The sequence below is a fragment of the Heptranchias perlo genome, chromosome 2 (assembly GCF_035084215.1).
Source record: "Heptranchias perlo isolate sHepPer1 chromosome 2, sHepPer1.hap1, whole genome shotgun sequence".
Classification (NCBI taxonomy): domain Eukaryota; kingdom Metazoa; phylum Chordata; class Chondrichthyes; order Hexanchiformes; family Hexanchidae; genus Heptranchias; species Heptranchias perlo.
Window position 1 is genome coordinate 46704592 of NC_090326.1, and position 16668 is coordinate 46721259.

At 45.2% G+C, this 16668-nt stretch overlaps 1 protein-coding gene across 1 annotated transcript in view; it reads left to right on the forward strand.

The window, feature by feature from the left end:
* Positions 1–16668, forward strand: part of LOC137332008 (copine-4-like) — a 218374-nt gene that overhangs the window by 70066 nt on the left and 131640 nt on the right. The window lies entirely within an intron of this gene.

Sequence of the window (16668 nt, forward strand, 5' to 3'; positions counted from 1 at the left end):
TCTGGCACAAAGGAAGATAGTAGTGGTTGTTGGAGGCCAATCATCTCAGCCCCAGGATATTGCTGCAGGAGTTCCTCAGGGCAGTGTCCTAGGCCCAACCATCTTCAGCTGCTTCATCAATGACCTTCCCTCCATTATAAGGTCAGAAATGAGGATGTTCGCTGATGATTGCACAATGTTCAGTTCCATTCGCAACCCCTCAGATAATGAAGCAGTCCGAGCCTGCATGCAGCAAGACCTGGACAACATCCAGGCTTGGGCCGATAAGTGGCAAGTAGCATTTGCGCCAGACAAGTGCCAGGCAATGACCATATCTCCAACAAGAGAGAGTCTAACCACCTCCCCTTGACATTCAACGGCATTACTATTGCTGAATCCTCCACCATCAAGATTCTGGGGGTCACCATTGACCAGAAACTTAACTGGACCAGCCACATAAATACTGTGGCTACAAGAGCAGGTCAGAGGCTGGGTATTCTGTGGCGAGTGACTCACCTCCTGACTCCCCAAAGCCTTTCCACCATCTACAAGGCACAAGTCAGGAGTGTGATGGAATACTCTCCACTTGCCTGGATGAGTGCAGCTCCAAGAACACACAAGAAGCTCGAAACCATCCAGGACAAAGCAGCCCGCTTGATTGGCACCCCATCCACCACTCTAAACATTCACTCCCTTCACCACTGGCGCACTGTGGCTGCAGTGTGTACCATCCACAGGATGCACTGCAGCAACTCGCCAAGGCTTCTTCGACAGCACCTCCCAAACCCGCGACCTCTACCACCTAGAAGGACAAGGGCAGCAGGCACATGGGAACAACACCATCTGCACGTTCCCCTCCAAGTCACACACCATCCCGACTTGGAAATATATCGCCGTTCCTTCATCGTTGCTGGGTCAAAATCCTGGAACTCCCTTCCTAACAGCACTGTGGGAGAACCCTCACCACATGGACTGCAGCAGTTCAAGGACAATTAGGGATGGGCAATAAATGCTGGCCTCGCCAGCGATGCCCACATCCCATGAACAAATTAAAAAAAACTAACAAACAAGTGGTTTAATTTAGACTGAACACAGTCATGTCTATGAAGCTTTGGAAGTGTTCTGTACTGTTTTTGCATTTCTTATACACACTACATAACTTGCTTTCACTTATGATTGCAGGTTTTTTACAAAAAAATGTTTGTACGTAATTGTACAACTGGGATTAGATTTTTCAGTATAAAATATTGCATGATTTTTGTATATTATTTCTCTGTAAAGCAGAGCTTTTGCTGATTTATGCATTATCAGCAGTTGTGGCACATTATGCCTCACTGTAGCACTGTGAGGGGTTGGTGTATGCTGTGTCTTTGTGCTAATGTAGCTGTAAAAGTTGCTTGAACCAGTAACAGCTTTCTTTTTTTAAAGTGGAATTTTCATATGTACCACAATGAGATGTTAATTGGAAAACTAGGAGCACAGTTGGATCTCAAGTGGTTAAATATTAATGAAAATGATATTTCAATGCGCGATCATATTATTTTAGGTAACTGAACTTTATGAATGGTGGCCTATTGCGTTTAAAGAATATTTAGCAAAGTTCCAATGTCAAGCTTGTGAAGTTGTTTCTTCATATTTTTGAATGTATAATTTTAAATTGACATTCATTTTCAAACAAGCAATTGGAATAGCACCTCTGCAATGAAAGGAAGTTATCTGAAAACCATTATGTGTACGTGATTGAACGACTAGCGGGCACTGTGCAATTATGGTACATATTGATTTGACAATATGTATTTTACAGCCTTTTTTCAAAAGCAGATTGGCTGATTGCTGCGTTGTGTCATGAATCATAGGCTGAAAATCCTGTGGCAAGTGTATAAAAGAAAAATAGGATTAAGTCTCCATACCTTTTTCTTAGTGTAATGATTTTTTGATCATTTTTAACAAGGCAGATCAATGATCAGTTTATTCTTTCATTATTGTTGTTTAGTTACTTTATCTGTAGTCTCACCTCAGTTTTTTCTTTCCAGTTCTTCCTCTAGGTTTGAGAGTTGCTCACCTTGACACCCTGCTCTTCCAAACCGGAAGTAAATGGGAGTGAATCAGTGTGGCACAATCGATTGAAACCCCTCTCAGTCAGACTGCTGAAAAGGGTTGAGCTTTTTCAGATTAGTTTGGTTTATTTGATTCATGTGAGTGAAATGCTTGGGAAGAGATTCCCGATAGTGCCAGGGAAATGAAGAATTCAGGTGGAAAAGTTACCGCCTGATCAAAATGGAGAAGAACACCTCCGATGACTGGTTCCACCTCCACCTTTGGATTACCAGAGCAATGCATTACAGAGCTGGCCTACTCTGAACACCTGACAGTCAATCCCTACCAGTCACTGACAGCAGAAACTCATCAGTGAAAATGCACATAGTTGGCATGCATAACTGCCAATACGGTGCGGTCCATGCCTAGAATGGGGAACAAAAATGGAGCACATTGAATATTTGATTTCTGTAGGATTCAGGATCAGAGAGAGAAGTAGCGCAATGGAAGGGCTGCCGATTCGGTCGGGACCCGGTTATGAATGGCAAATAGTGGGCCCTGCCTGGGAGCATGACCTAGACCCCCAAGCAGAAAGTTAGTTTTTTTCTCTAAATGACTTAAATGCGTCCCCCTTATAAAAGGGGGTGCTGGAGGCACACCGTTCTGGAAAATGCCTTTTCCCATCCTTTTTGCAACCGACAAGTTGTGCCAGACTTTCTAGCCTGTTAGAGTTGGCAGGCACCCTAAATGTGCCCCTGTTGGCGTGGGCACCCACCATTTATATGATAATCAAGGGATCTCCAGCAATTATTCTGGGATGTGCCTCTTTGCGCCCCCCCCGCCCCCGCCCCACCTCCTTTCAGCCCCTTTATCTCTTGTGATAAAGCCTAGTATTCCATTAGTCTTTTTGATCACTTTTTGCATTGCAAGCTAGCTCTTCATAACTCGCATACCTGGAACCTTAAATCCCTTTGTTTATGTACTTCCTCGCAGTGCTTCCACATTTAGATTGTACTCCTTCCACCATTCTTGAGTCCAAATTGTACTACTTTACAATTTATGTTGACCTGAATCTACCATCATCCTGCTCTTCACATGGGGACGGTTCCCAGCAATCAGGAAAGATCGTGAGTTGAAAGGGGTGGGGGTTGGACTGGCAATCATAAGGGAGGGAGGGATCGTGGGTTGAAGCGGGTGGGGGTCGGACTGGCAATCGGGAGGGATTGAGGGAGGGCAGGGTAGATGAGGGCGGTTCGGCAAATTGTGGGACAGAAATTGGGCGGTGGGGGGGTTCGGCTGATTGCGACAGCGAGAAGAGGCCGGGATTGGCAGAAGGTTTGCTCCTGCTCCTCTTTGCTCACAAGCAATGCTATAAGAAGTACTTTCCTGCTTGATTCGACTGCTCCTGGCTCCATTTCATTGCCGGGTTTCCCGAGCCCTGGGAAACCCAGCCAGCCAGCGTTAAATTTAAATCAGGCTCCCAACTGCACTGTGGGAGCCTGATTTAAATATTATACTGACTTTCCCCGCCTCTTGAAAGCGGGACACAGACACGGCTTGCAACCTGCCGCTGTAAAAATGGTGGCAGGCGTGTACGCAGCGGGTTGGGGTCGTGTTTCAGCAATATTTAATTTTTAACCTACCCCCGACCCCCCTCCCACCCATCGTAGGGGTGTTAACATCGACCCCTCTTTTCTCAATGTGATTAATCTTGACTGTTTGTGAAACAACTTTTTTCTCTCATCTCCAATATTTTTTATGTCAAATAAATGAAAGTGTTCAAAGAAAATGAAAAACATACTTTTTTTCAATGCCCCTATCATTTTTCTCCAGGGTTGCTCACAGCAGTGTCCCGGAGATTAATCTTCAATTCCTGCTGACTCCAGGACAATCCTGGAGAGCTGGCAACCCTAATGGAATCTCATCTTGTGTGCTTTACCATCTGTGTTTTGAGTTTAATTTGTTCTGATCAGCAATGTTCTGGCCTGTAACCGTGTGCCTGATTTTTAAAAAGTGCTGAGGATGCCATTGACCCCAGTGTTCCCTTGCCTCGAATTACCTGCTCCCTGGCAGCAGCCTAACCAGCATGAGGGGCTGAAGAGAAAATGATTTTTTCCTCTTGGTGACCTACTGTGGTTAGTCTGGAGACCTCAGATTGCTGAATCTAAGCTTCCTTGTGCATCAGTGAACTGTGACTGTATTAGTCGCTGGCATTGTTTGGTTAGTTACTTGCTGATGATCCCTGCTGCCTTAGGCTACTAAATTGAATGTCTTTTATTGCCTTGCATTATATCAATTATTTTAATTCTTTGGAGGGAGGAATCATTAATGTCAATTTGACATTATGGAGCTGCTCTCAGTGGAAAAGGTTCTTTAATTGACGCGATTACTATGCTGCTGATTCTACCCTGTTTTTACTGCGGGCATATTCAACGATGAAAAGCTGCACAATCCCAGTTAATGTAAGGTTACCACCTGTATGGCGAGACAGAGAGGCCAGCCTGCCTGTAGCCAGACCCAAGATAGCAGACTTAATGCAAGTAGCATCAACAAGAGCTATTTAGTTTTGCTGCTGACAAATCCCTTGCTAAAGGATCATTTCAGCATCTTTGATGGCAACTCTGCCAAGTCCTCCAATAGTGCTCTTGCTGAAAGTTCAATCCCATCATATAAAGGAGGAATAAATGGGATCAATCTGATGGCAGGTTACTTTTCCTAGTTCTGTGGACTGTGGGCGCATCAATGGTGCCTGCCTGCCCTATATGGCTAGAATGTCTGGTAATTGCCCACTATTGGGGGCAATGTACTTCCACTCCCTCCTCCCAAGACCCCATCCAGCTCTCCTCAGTCCCCTGCGAAAGACGGCGGTTGCAGGTTTTTAAAAACAAATTAGCAGTCTACTTCTTCGAGGGTCTAGGCTGCTTCCTGGACCCAGCCCTCTTGCACCTACCTGGAGACCAGTACACCTCTTCTCTCAGCGTATGTGGATCCCTTTTTTGAGCCAGGGAAGCAGGAATTGCCACTATATGGAGCTCCTGCCCCAACCCATGCCTCTAACCTTTTTGTATCATTGGCCTTTAAAGGACAGGCGGTGGTTCTACCTGCTATAAAACCAACTGGAAACTCCTGGAGTCAGTGGGAACCAACTGTAACTGTGTCCCTGCCTATTTCTGGTGGGTTTGACTGGAGTTACATTTGGATTACAGCGGAACCCTCTATGAAATTCTGTCTTGTTTAACTCTATGGATGATCTTGGAAACTTCCCTCTAATACTGTTTGCCTGTTAGGCTAATCTGGAGATTATTGTAAGTTATATGCTGCTTGATTATTATCTGCTAATTAAATACAACGATTCTGAACTCTGATGGACTAGTGGGTAAATACACCACTTGGTGTGGTATTTAGCAGTTCAGACGAGGAGGTTTCCTGATTCAGTTGCTAGCCTGTACTAGGTTAGCTGATCTCAGCAGTGGGAACACTGCAGTTTGCCTCTCTGTCCCAGCCCATGAGGGTGGGGGGTAGGGGGAGGCAGCCATGGGTCTGAATTGTTAGTAGGCAACTCCTGCTGGAAAATGGATGTCAGGTGAGGACTGAATGGGGCTTGGCTGTGATGCTCCCTTGATAAAGAAATGCCTGCTGTCAGTTACTGTCTATGCGCACACTTGGGTGAGGAATTGTATCACAGTGCGAGTCAAGATTCAGAGTGGGAGTGATAGGGAAGAAGATTTGAAGAAAATAATTGGGCATCTGGGTTTTCAGGTTGCTAAATTTACTGGGCCTTAATATTGAATAAATCACTATTTGGGATATGAACGATTGTCTCCTTGACAACTTGTAAACAAGTGGTTGCCTTTTTCTATACTAGGCTTTATAGCCCTCCTCTTTGGGAGAAGTCATTGTTAGTCCAGTGCCAATCTGCTGATTGGGATTATAGAATTCCTTTCTTATTCACTTGAGCACAGTAATGATGTTCCCCTATCCACAGGAGGGCACTGTGCTCTCCAAAATGGAAGTGAAAGAAGAAAAGTTCTGTACACTATATTGTTGGCAAGGGCATTTTTTAAGTGGCAGCTGTCCATGGATTTCTATGCTTCAGGAAGGTACTTGTGGTCCTTTCATCTGATAAGGGTCATTAGGAATCTGGCAATAAGGTTCGTTCCTCACGAGCACATTTTTTTGTGTAAAGCTGACATCACTACATCTGATCTCCTTGTTTATTTCCAATTCCTAAAAGACCACAGTTTCTTTCTGTCTCTTGAATTGAAATAGCTCTATGATAACATGACAAGAAATGGAAGGTTGGAACCAATGTAATCCTCTGTGGTGGACGAGACAGATCCACACTACTGCAGGACATTGCTGGTAATTGACCAATCACCCTGATTTAATACTTGGACCTGGGGGGAGTTGACCTATTACTGGGAGCTGGGATCGTTCCCACTCAAATCAAGATAACCGCGCAACACATTGCATAACTGGTAGGGTGTTTTTAACTGGACAGGCAACAGTAAGGTTACCACTGTTGGTAAGCTGTACGGTTGAATCTGGTTGGACTCCAGCAGTTAGTCTGTCCCACCTTGGGATTTTTAAGTCTTGGCTCTTGACAAGCCCTTTGGACGTAGATATGGGCAGAGAGCATATACTCCATATTACGCAAATACAAACTGCCTTTGTGCATTTCTCAGTAGCTGTTGTTAGATCAGAGTGAAGGGTTTCTACAAGTGTCCACCATTTGGCTGACCAATAAAAGGCTCAAAACCATTTTTTAGATGTTCTTCCTTTAAAGAGGTTCAAGAGCATAAATTATTTTTGCCATTGTTCATATCCTGCATTAAAGGTTAATTTGCTTTTGATTTTTAAATTATTTCAGTTCTGTTTCTCTGTCTGGGAAGTGCATTTTAGATGTCATAATTGTGATGGATAGGGAGAGCTGTCACATTTCCAATGTTTAAAAGCACTCTAGCTTTGATGTCTGTTGAAGAGATTTTGGTAGTTAGGTTAATTTGAATCTTTCAGCGGTCTGTGTCTCTCTACCGAATTCTTTTCTCTGTATTCGCGATTTGCTGTCTGATATGCAAAATGTCACTTCAAAAACAAAATCACTACTGTCTTGGACATAGCTGCCAGACTGGGCCTGCAGCAGGTGGTGAGCGAACCAACACGAGGGAAAAACTTACTAGACCTCATCCTCACCTCATCCTCACCTGTCGCAAATGCATCTGTCCATGACAGTATTGGTAGGAGTGACCACCGCACAGTCCTCGTGGAGACGTAGTCCCGTCTTCGCACTGAGGGCACCATCCAACGTGTTGTGTGGCACTACCACCGTGCTAAATGGGATAGATTCAGAACAGATCTAGCAGCTCAAAATTGGGCATCCATGAGGCGCTGTGGGCCATCGGCAGCAGCAGAATTGTATTCCAGCACAATCTGTAACCTCATGGCCCGGCATATTCCTCATTCTACCATTACCAATAAGCCAGGGGATCAACCCTGGTTCAATGAGGAGTGTAGAAGAGCATGCCAGGAGCAGCACCAGGCATACCTAAAAATGAGGTGCCAACCTGGTGAAGCTACAACTCAGGACGACATGCATGCTAAACAGCGGAAGCAACATGCTATAGACAGAACTAAGCGATTCCACAACCAACAGATCAGATCAAAGCTCTGCAGTCCTGCCACATCCAGTCGTGAATGGTGGTGGACAATTAAACAACTAATGTGAGGAGGAGGCTCTGCAAACATCCCCATCCTCAATGATGGCGGAGTCCAGCATATGAGTGCAAAAGACAAGGCTGAAGCCTTTGCAACCATCTTCAGCCAGAAGTGCCGAGTGCATGATCCATTTCGGCCTCCTCTCGATATGCCCACCATCACAGAAGCCAGTCTTCAGCCAATTCGATTCACTCCACGTGATATCAAGAAACGGCTGAGTGCACTGGATACAGCAAAGGCTATGGGCCCCGACAAGATCCCGGCTGTAGTGCTGAAGACTTGTGCTCCAGAACTAGCTGCGCCTCTAGCCAAGCTGTTCCAGTACAGCTACAACATTGGCATCTATCCGACAATGTGGAAAATTGCCCAGGTATGTCCTGTCCACAAAAAGCAGGACAAATCCAATCCAGCCAATTACCGGCCCATCAGTCTACTCTCAATCATCAGCAAAGTGATGGAAGGTGTTGTCGACAGTGCTATCAAGCGGCACTTACTCATCAATAACCTGCTCACCGATGCTCAGTTTGGGTTCCGCCAGGACAACTCGGCTCCAGACCTCATTACAGCCTTGGTCCAATCATGGACAAAACAGCTGAATTCCCGAGGTGAGGTGAGAGTGACTGCCCTTGACATCAAGGCAGATTTGACCGAGTGTGGCACCAAGGAGCCCCAGTAAAATTGAAGTCAATGGGAATTGGGGGGAAAACTCTCCAGTGGCTGGAGTCATACCTAGCACAAAGGAAGATGGTAGTGGTTGTTGGAGGCCAATCATCTCAGCCCCAGGGCATTGCTGCAGGAGTTCCTCAGGGCAGTGTCCTTGGCCCAACCATCTTCAGCTGCTTCATCAATAGCCTTCCCTCCATCATAAGGTCAGAAATGGGGATGTTCGCTGATGATTGCACAGTGTTCAGTTCCATTCGCAACCCCTCAAATAATGAAGCAGTCCATGCCCGCATGCAGCACGACCTGGACAACATCAGACTTGGGCTGATAAGTGGCAAGTAACATTCGCACCAGACAAGTGCCAGGCAATGACCATCTCCAACAAGAGAGAGTCTAGCCACCTTCCCTTGACATTCAACGCCATTACCATCGCCGAATCCCCCACCATCAACATCCTGGGGGTCACCATTGACCAGAAACTTAACTGGACCAGCCATATAAATACTGTGGCTACAAGAGCAGGTCATAGGCTGGGTATTCTGTGGCGAGTGACTCACCTCCTGACTCCCCAAAGCCTTTCCACCATCTGCAAGGCACAAGTCAAGAGTGTGATGGAGTACTCTCCACTTGCTTGGATGAGTGCAGCTCCAACAACACTCAAGAAGCTCGAAACCATCCAGGACAAAGCAGCCCGCTTGATTGGCACCCCATCCACCACCCTAAACATTCGCTCCCTTCACCACCGGCGCACTGTGGCTGCAGTGTGTACCATCCACAGGATGCACTGCAGCAACTCGCCAAGGCTTCTTCGACAGCACCTCCCAAACCCACGACCTCTACCACCTAGAAGGACAAGAACAGCAGGCACATGGGAACAACACCACCTGCACGTTCCCCTCCAAGTCACATACCATCCCAACTTGGAAATATATCGCTGTTCCTTCATCGTCGCTGGGTCAAAATCCTGGAACTCCCTTCCTAACAGCATTGTGGGAGAACCTTCACCACACGGACTGCAGCGGTTCAAGAAGGCGGCTCACCACCACCTTCTCAAGGGCAATTAGGGATGGGCAATAAATGCCGGCCTTGCCAGCGAAGCCCACATCCCATGAACGAATAAAAAAAATGCCTTGATAAGGATAGTTGGCAAGTTCACATAGGTGACGAAATCATTTAATATTGTTTATCGAGCTGCAGGAGACAAAGCTAATCAGTTTTGATTGTCACATTGGGGTAGGCAGAGTTTTTAATATTCATCCTTGGGATGTGGGCATCGCTAGCAAGGCCAGCCTTTAATGCCCATCCCTAATTGCCCTTGAGAAGGTGGTGGTGAGCCGCCTTCTTGAACCGCTGCAGTCAATGTGGTGAAGGTTCTCCCATAGTGCTATTAGGAAGGGAGTTCCACGATTTTGACCCAGCGACAATGAAGGAATGGTGATACATGTCCCAGTCGGGATGGTGTGTGATATGGAGGGGAACTTAGTGGTGATGATATTCCCATGCACCTGCTGCCCTTGTTCTTCTAGGTGGTAGAGATCGCGGGTTTGGGAGGTACTGCTGGAGAAGCCTTGGCGAGTTGCTGCAGTGCATCCTGTAGATAGTACACACTGCAGCCACAGTGCACTGATGGTTGGGGGAGTGGATGTTTGTAAATAAGACTCTAAAAGCTTGGCTTTGTCCTGGAAGTAGATGGAAAGCTTCTGAAAGGGGGGGCACTTGACAGACTGCTCTATAGCAAGAAGCTGCCTAATTTGGGTATAAGTGTCGCAGCTTTCTCCCAATTCATCGCTTCTTCTGGGTGCTTTGTGATATGTACTTTACTTACATATTAGAGGGCCCTCTGAAGGGAGCTAGCATCCTGTAGCAACTACACTCCAGGGTCTCTTATTTTGTTTGTTATACCCAGAGAGAATATTCGAGACAGTCTGAAATAAAAGCAGCTATTACATTACTACACCAACTTGAGTGTTTATCAATGTAGAGGCAAACACCTGAAGATTCATAGGAATAGACTAAACCTTAAGTATAAGTTTATGTTACAGGTCCTGGTCCAGATTCAATATTATTAGGAGAGTTAACAAGGGTCATGTCTTATTATTTTTGTATCTGAGGAAGTACAAGGTAAACATTCTGTAATTGTGAAACTTGCTGTACTGATTTCCTGTCACTGATTCATTTTTGCCTTTAATAAACCAGTTACGTAGTTTATAGTCTAAAGTTGCTTGGTCTGATAGTGTTTATTATTCCACAATTCAAAGAATAATGAGCTAATTACAGTAACAAGGGTGTTCTGTTCAACCCCTGGGAAATGCTACATTATCAGATATTGTGTGTTGAAGGTCACACTTTGCTCTGGAGGGGGTGAGGGCTCGCCCACGGGAGTGCTGAGCACAGGGGAAATACTTGGCAAAGGCCTAAGATTGTAACAATAATCTTGTTAACCGATGTTCACTTTTGAGGTCCTCGTCCACTCTTCTAACTGTCCTTCCTGGTGGCGAGTTTCTTTTACTTCTTCAATTTCTTCCTCAGCCAATGATCTGAGCATGTGACACTCCAGTTCCATCTCTGATTTTGCTTGTTGTGATTTACAAATTCCCCTTCTCTGCCTCTTTGAGGTTACTGTTGACTTTTTCAGTTTCACCAATTAAGATCTCTGCCTGCTGTTTCACCTCATAATGTTTTGTTTTCCTTTGTTCTAATTGCTATCCTTGTATTTTGTCCTTACATGGTTGAGGTTTTTTTGTCCTAGCTGCTGTTTTGTCTTGTACTCTGCTTCTCTTTGTTCCAGTCACTACTTTGTCTCATTACGTTCTGCTTGCTTTTGTTGTTGCTCTGTGTTTAACATCCCGATTCGAAAATACATTTTGTGGTGGAACACATAATGACTATTTTTAATTGTTTAATTTTTACATCCTTAGAATTCTAAATAGTTTCGCATTGTGCATCTTTAACCCTCTGCCTATTCTAACAAGCAGTCCCAGTCAGTTGTTTGCTCCTGATTTGTTTGCTGTTGTGTCTCTATAGTATTTGTGTGCAATAATCCTTCAAAGGTCTGGGGGAAAGGAATAATTTTTGTGGCAGTTGGTATGTCACGATGAGATTTTGATTTCAGTTACTGACTTGGGATGGGCACTTGTCAGGGATCCACAAGAGCTTTTTGTGTAAAGGGAGAAGTTTAATAATGCTGTTTAAATTGTGATTCTCTCGCAGGTCAGTGATTAAACTATAGAATTTTCTTCAAAGCTGCTACTGCATGTTAGACAGATTAAGGACACGTGACACAAGCTATGCACAGGGTGTTCTGATTTCTAGTCAAGTGTAGGTATCCAGAAGTATGTAATGTCCATTAAACATTCAGTGATGAGGTATGGTATGGTACTCCTGCCAAGTTCAATTCAACTAATTAAATTGGAATCAGTGGGCAAACTGTCATCTTCACTTTAGGGAGTACTGGCTCTATTAATTTGTGCCTGGCTCAGAATAATTGTGTGAACAAAAGTTTCTTAACTCAAACAAAAGCAAAATACTGCGGGTACTGGGAATCAGAAATAAAAACAGAAAATGCTGGAAATATTCAGCAGGTCATCAGTGGAGCAAGAAACAGAGTTAATGTTTCAAGGTTGATGACTTTTCATCAGAACTGGAAGAAGTTAGAGATTTAACAGTTTATAAGCAAGTACAGAGCCAGGCAAAGTGGGGCGGGGGGTAAGGAGAAGGGGAGGAAAGAACGAAAGGAGAGGTCTGTGATAGGGTGGAGAGCAGGTCTCATTAAATGACTATAGAGATGATGGTACAAGGCAAAGAGGGTGGTAATAGGACAAGTAAAGAAACAAAAGAGGAGCTGGAAATAGAAACAGCAGAACCATTTCGCACCTGCTGTCCAAAAAAAATGGGAGCAGTGGTTCTGATCTGAAGTTGTTGAAATCAATGTTGAGTCCGGAAAGTTGTAAAGTTTCTTAACCCAATATGCCAAGCGCCATTATTCTGTCTTTAATAAGGAATAGCAGCTTAGAAGGAAGCTCAACAGTTCAACTGCTTTAACTGAACATCGTGAAGATATCACAATTTAATGGCATTACTTTTCACCAAGGACTGTTCTGGTCCCAGATGAGATCCTTGGCCGATACATAGAAAAGTTTGATTTTGGATTCACGGCCTGAATTAATAATTTCATCATTTTGAGTCAAAGCCACTCATTTAGAAAAATAACAGAAAAGGTCACAGCTAGCTGTCCTTAAAAGTATACTGTGGTCTTGACTGGAGTCATCGGTTAGCTTTTCATTCCGAGTCCTAGGCCCCGATTTTAACTTGGGGTGACAGTGGGGTTGGGGGGGGTGGGGGAAGTGACAAGCTCGCATGGCTGTTTAAGACGGTCAGCGCTCTGTTGCTTTTAAAATAAGCACAGTCTGGTTGAATATCTGATCGTGACAGGGAGTGAAGATTTTAGTTAATAAGTAGGGATACTGTCGATGAAAGAAGTGCTGGATTATTTAATCCCTCCACCTGAAAGTTGTCCAGGCACCAGATTTTGCACCTGTATGGGGCCCGCGGGTGCCCGAGCTGCACTCGTGGTGATGCAGTCGCAGGTCAGTCCCGTGCAGATTAGATTCCCTCCCACTGACCCTGCAAACTCTGGATGTTCGGGGCCAGGTTGTCAAAACGACTGGGCTCAGTGGTCTGACTGACCTTTCTTTGTTTCCTGTTTTTGTTACCAATATTATAGAATAATACAATCATACAGCAAAGAAGGAGGTCATTCGGCCCGTCGTGCCTGTGCCGGCTCTTTGAAAGAGCTCTCCAGTTAGTCCCACTCCCCTGCTCTTTCCCTATAGCCTTGCAAATTTTTCCTTTTCGAGTATTTATACAATTCCTTTTTGAAAGTTATTATTGAATCTGCTTCTACCACCCTCTCAGGCAGTGTATTCCAGATCATTACAACTCGCTGCGTGAAATAAATTCTCCTCATCTCCCCTCTAGTTGGTTGATTGCGTCTTTTAATTCTTTTTTAATTCAGTAGTGCCTAGGGCCTACCAAGCTCACCATTACTTAGTATTTATATTTTCCTGTTGCCTTTTGACACTTTTCCTCTATAATAGCTAAAAAACTCGACTGTATAGTAGATTCTGTTCACCGTGCGTGCTCGTGTATAAGGACCGCTGCAACTTTTAAAATTCCATTAAAAAAGAATGAAAAATTCCATAATCTTTGCAAAAAAAAAAGTGAATATTGCAAAGCTTTGGTCCCCCAAAAATCTTCACTTCATATTGGCTGCCTTCCACAGATACATCTTCGGCCCATTCTTCCTCATTTCAAACTGTGTGTTCCCATCCACTGGCCTGTGCTTCTTCATGCTGCAATATTTAAATGCTAACTTTCACACCTGATTTCAGTCCTGCCTTCTGCTGCTGACTTTAATTCTCTTCTCCTGCTGGATTGTCTCTGAATTTAAATCAGCAGTGGGAGTTGGGAAGACAAGTTTCCATTTAAATGTCACAGGGCTGGTGAAGCAAAGCAGAGCAACAGCTGATGGGAATGAACTGATACAGCGGTGCTACTTGGACCAGTGTTCTTAGTGAAATTGCCTGGGAAGGATATAACCCATGTATATGATCACCCCCGCATGCTCTACCTTTAACTCCAAGCGGGGACATAAATTTCTAATTTTGTACATGAGTATATAAAGTACTGAGGGGTGAAATATCCATAGGCGTTCCCCTGATCTCCCGCCTTAACCTTGATGGAAGATCAGTGGAAAGCCCGAAGAAACAGTGTGAACAAATCTTCCACTGAATTACGGCAGGAATTAGAGAAAACCCCCGCAGAAATTTCACCTGACCTGTACGCTTTCAAACAAGGCTGATTGCTTTTGCTTTTTTTATTGTAAAGTATATACTGGATTTTAAATCAAAAGCAAAATACTGCGGATGCTGGAAATCTGAAATAAAAACAGAAAATGCTGGAGAAGCTCAGCGAGTCAGGCAGCATCTGTGGAGAAAGTAACAGAGTTAACGTTTCAGGTCGAAGACCTTTTGTCAGAACTGGAAGATGTAAAAAGAGTTAAAGTTTTTAAAATAGGACGGACACGGTTGAGGGCCCTGTCAACTACTTCCCTTCCCTTCCTCTATCTCCATTTCTGGGGATAGGCTGACAACCAATATCTATTATAAGCCCATCGACTCCCACAGCTTTTTTTTTATTCATTCGTAGAATGTGGGCGTCGTTGGCAAGGCCAGCATTTATTGCCCACCCCTAATTGCCCTTGAGAAAGCGGTGGTGAGCCGCCTTCTTGAACCGCTGCAGTCCGTGTAGTGAGGGTTCTCTCTCCCACAATGCTGTTAGGAAGGGAGTTCCAGGATTTTGACCCAGCGACGATGAAGGAACGACGATATATTTCCAAGTCGGGATGGTGTGTGACTTGGAGGGGAACGTGCAGGTGGTGTTGTTCCCATGTGCCTGCTGCCCTTGTCCTTCTAGGTGGAAGAGGTCGCGGGTTTGGGAGGTGCTTTTGAGTACGCTTCCTCCCACCCCGCGCCCCCCCCTCCCCGTTTCCTGGAAGGACTCTATTCCCTTCTCCCAGTTTCTCTGACGATAGCACCTTCCACAGCTTCTGATAGGTCTTCCTTTTTCCTCAACCAATTATTCCCCTCCACTGTAGTTGACAGGGTCCTCAACCCTGTCCATACTATTGCCCGCATTTCTGCCCTCACCCCTTCCCCTCACTCCTAGAGCCATGATAGGGTCCCCCTTGTCCTCACCTTCCAGCCTCCACATTCAACAGATCATCCTTCACCATTTCCGCCACCTTCAGCATGATCCCACCACCAAACACATCATCCCCCGCCTCCCCTTTCAGCATTCTGAAGGGCCCGCTCCCTCCGCGACACCCTGGTCCACTCTTTCATCACCCCCAATACCCAGTCTCTCCCCCCACTGCACCTTCCCTTGCGAGCGCAGTAGATGCAACACCTGCCCCTTCACCTCTTCCCTTCCCACCATCCAGGGCTCCAAACAATCCTTCCACATGAAACAGCAGTTTACTTGTACTTTGTTCAATTTAGTATACTGTATTCTCTGCCCACAATGCAGTCTCCTCTACATTGGGGAGACCAAACGCAGATTGAGTGATCGCTTTGCTGAACAGCTCCACTCTGTCCTCAAGCATGACCCTGACCTGCTGGTCGCTTACCATTTTAATTTCCCGTCACACTCCCTCTCTGATCTCCCCCCTCAACCTCTTCCTTTTAGTAGGAATAAATGGGTCTTTTTCGGGGTGGCAGGCAGTGACTAGTGGGGTACCGCAGGGATCAGTGATTGGGCCCCAGTTATTCACAATATATATCAATGATTTGGATGAGGGAACCAAATGTAATATTTCGGTTTGCTGGGATTGTGAGTTGTAAGAAGGATGCAAAGGTGCTTCAAGGTGATTTAGACAAGTTGAGTGAGTGGGCAAATACATGGCAGATGCAGTATAATGTGGATAAATGCGAAGTTATCCATTTCGGAAGGAAAAATAGAAAAGCAAAGTATTATTTAAATGGAGATAGGTTGGGAAATGTTGATGTACAAAGGGACCTGGGTGTCCTTGTACACCAGTCACTGTAAGCAAACATGCAGGTGCAGCAAGCAGTTAGGAAGGCAAATGGTATGTTGGCCTTCATTGCAAGAGGATTTGAGTACAGGAGCAAAGATGTCTTACTGCAGTTATATAGGGCCTTGGTGAGACCACACCTGGAGTATTGTGTGCAGTTTTGATCTCCTTACCTAAGAAAGGATATACTTGCCATAGAGGGAGTGCAGCGAAGGTTCACCAGACTGATTCCTGGGATGGCAGGACTGTTGTATGAGGAGAGATTGGGTCGACTAGGCCTGTATTCACTTGAGTTTAGAAGAATGAGAGGGGATTTCATTGAAACGTATAAAATTCTGACAGGGCTAGACAGACTGGATGCAGGGAGGATGTTTCCCCTGGCCTGGAGTGGGGGGGATCTAGAACGAGGGGTCACAGTCTCAGGATACGGGGTAGGACATTTAGGACTGAGATGAGGAGAAATTTCTTCACTTGGAGGGTGGTGAACCTATGGAATTCTCTACCACAAAAGAATGTGGAGGCCAAGTCACTGAATATATTTAAGAAGGAACTAGATAGATTTCTAGACACAGAAGGCATCATGGGGTAGGGGGAGAGAGCGGGAATATGGTATTGAGATAGAGGATCAGCCATGATCATGTTGAATGGCGGAGCAGGCTCAAAGGGCCGAATGGCCTACTGTT